At 34.7% G+C, this 2730-nt stretch overlaps 1 non-coding gene across 1 annotated transcript; it reads left to right on the forward strand.

Annotated features, from left to right (window-relative positions):
• Window positions 1–640: 640 nt before the first annotated feature.
• Window positions 641–804, forward strand: LOC131279902 (U1 spliceosomal RNA). Its single transcript, XR_009187402.1, has one exon. It is a non-coding gene; the product is annotated as a U1 spliceosomal RNA (small nuclear RNA).
• The last annotated feature ends 1926 nt before the right edge of the window (window positions 805–2730 follow it).

The raw sequence follows: 2730 nt of genomic DNA on the forward strand, positions 1-2730 counted from the left end.
TTCAGTTTATTAATGTGGTATATCACACTGATTGATTTTCTTGTGTTGAACCATCATTGCACATCTGGGATCAAACCCACTTGATCATGGTGTGTAATTCTTCTAATGTGCTGTTGGATTCAATTAGGAAGTATTTTCTTTAGGATTTTTGCATTTTTATCCATTAGATAAATCTGTTTGTAATTTTCTTTTTTTCATAGTATCCTTATCTAGCTTTAGAATTCGTATTAGACTAATGTTGACTTCTTAGAATGAGTGTGATAGTGTTCCCTCCTGTTCAATTTTTTTGGAAGAGTTTGTAAAGGATTGTTCTTAAATCATCATTGAATGATTGGTAGAATTCACTGGTGAATCCGTCTGGTCCTGGGATTTTCTTTTTGGGAAGGTTTTTGATGACTAATTCAATCTCTTTACTTGTGATTGGTTTGCTGGCATCTTCTCTTTCTTCTAGGGTCAGTGTATGTTTCTAGGAATTGGTCCATTTTGCCTATGTTGTCTACTTTGTTGGTGTACAGTTCATAGTATCTTATCATGATCTTTTTAATTTCTTTGGGCTCAGTAGTAATGTTCCTGTTTTCATTTCTTATTTTATTTATTTGCATCTTCTCTTTTTTTGTTTCTTTCACAAAAAGTGCTTAGTATACTTACTAAGCAGGGGAGATACCATGATCAGGAAGGTGGTTTTCCCAGGATGAGGTTTATCCATTGCACTCTGGATGTGCTAATCCCTGTGATTTCCCCAAATGTGGGAAACTTGACAGCATAATTTGTGTTAGTGGGGAACTCTGTTCACACTCTCACCTGAAAAAGAAAAAAAAATAAAAATAAAAAGAAGAAAAAAAGAAAGAACTTATTATAATTTCAGTCTATTAATTTACTTATTTATTTATTTTATTAATGACTTTATTTCAAGTTCACAAAAATAAAAGAACAAAAAAGGCAGATCAACGAGTTATGGAAACATTAGTCCTAAAATGTTATTTTTCAAGCACTTTTATTTCATCTAATTCCAACTGCCAACTCAGCTGTTCCTCTAGTGTTCTAATTTCAATCTTTCAAAATTTATTGAGACCTGTTTTGTGCTCCAACATGTGGTCTATCTTGAAGAATAATCCATGAGCACTTGAAAATGTGTATCTTGCTGTTTTGGGTTGCATTGTTCTGTATATGTCTGTTAGGTCTAGTTCATTGATCAAATTGTTTAAGTTCTCTATTTCTTTATTGATCTCTTTTTGGATGTTCTCTGTATTGATGTGAGTTGTGTATTGAAGTCTCCAACTATTATTGTAGAGACATCTATTTCTATCTTCAGTTTTGCCAGTGTTTGCTTCATGTATTTTGGGGCACACTGGTTAGGTGCATAGATATTTATAATTGTTATTTCTTCCTGATGGGTTGTTCCTTTTATGAATATATAATTCCTTCTTTGTCTTTTATAACAGCTTTGCATTTATAATCTATTTTGTCTGATATTACTATAGCTACTCCAGCTTTTTGTTGTTGTTGTTGTTATTGCATGCATGAAATATCTTTTTCTGGCCTTGCACTTTCAACCTTCTTGTATCCTTGTGTCTAAGGTGTGGCTTTTGTGGACAGCATATAGATGGATCTAATTTTTTAAATCTATTCTGCCAGTCTGTGTCTCTTGATTGAGGAGTTCAATCTATTAACATTCAATTTATTACTAGAAAATCAGTAGTTACTTCTCCCATTTTGTCCTTTGGATTTTTTGTGTCATATCTTATTTTTACCACCTTTTTTTTTTTTTTTTTTTTACAATTTTAGTTACTTTTACTGATTTTCTTCATTTCTTGACTCTCTTCCAACCATGTCTCTCCTTTTTTTTTTCATTTCAGGCTAGCACTTCCTTTAGTATTTCTTGTAGTGACAATCTCTTGGGAGAAAAGTCTCTTGGTTGCTGTTAATCTGTGAATATTCTACACTCACTCTCATTTTGCTGGATATAGAATTCTTGGCCGGCAATTTTTTCTCCTTCAATATTTTAAATTCATCATACCACTGCCTTCTTACCTCCATGCTTTCTGATGAGAAACAAGCACTTAGTCTTATTGGACATCATTTTTATGTGATAAATTGCTTTTCTTTTGCTGCTTTCCCCCTTTTGGTCAAGGTCTTTTTCCAAATGCATCATTAGTTCGTGCTTGGTGATAACCCCTCAGTGGCAGAGAGGTTTATCTCTGGGAGTCATGCCCCATGCCGGGAGGAGGATAGTGAGTTTATATGCTGAGTTTGGCTTAGAGAGAGACCACATTTGCGCAATAAAGAGGCTTTCAGAAGGTTACTCTTACGGCAATATAAAATACTAAGCTAAATTTTAATTTCACAAGAATGAGGTTCCTAAGTACAAACATCAGTATTCAGGGCCTGGCATATTGGTCTGTCCTTCTCTAGTCACTGCCCATGTGTTCCAGGGATTCTTGCCACTCTATTAGAGAATGTAGCAGGACTTCCCAGGATGGAAATTCAATATTCTTTTGGTTATTTTGTGGGTCTCCACCCACTGAGACAATACCCCATGACCAGTTGAACAAATTCATATTCCATAAAGCATGTTCCAGGTGCACCCCTTCCCATACTCACCCCATCACTGAAACTCTGCACCAGTGATCCTCCCCTGCCACAGTTGCAACCCTACTGCAATCCAAATCTCCCCCAAAACAAAGCCAAAAAATAAATGGAAAAAATAAAAATAAAAACAAAAAAATACAA

The sequence above is a fragment of the Dasypus novemcinctus genome, chromosome 1 (assembly GCF_030445035.2).
Source record: "Dasypus novemcinctus isolate mDasNov1 chromosome 1, mDasNov1.1.hap2, whole genome shotgun sequence".
Taxonomy (NCBI): Eukaryota; Metazoa; Chordata; class Mammalia; order Cingulata; family Dasypodidae; genus Dasypus; species Dasypus novemcinctus.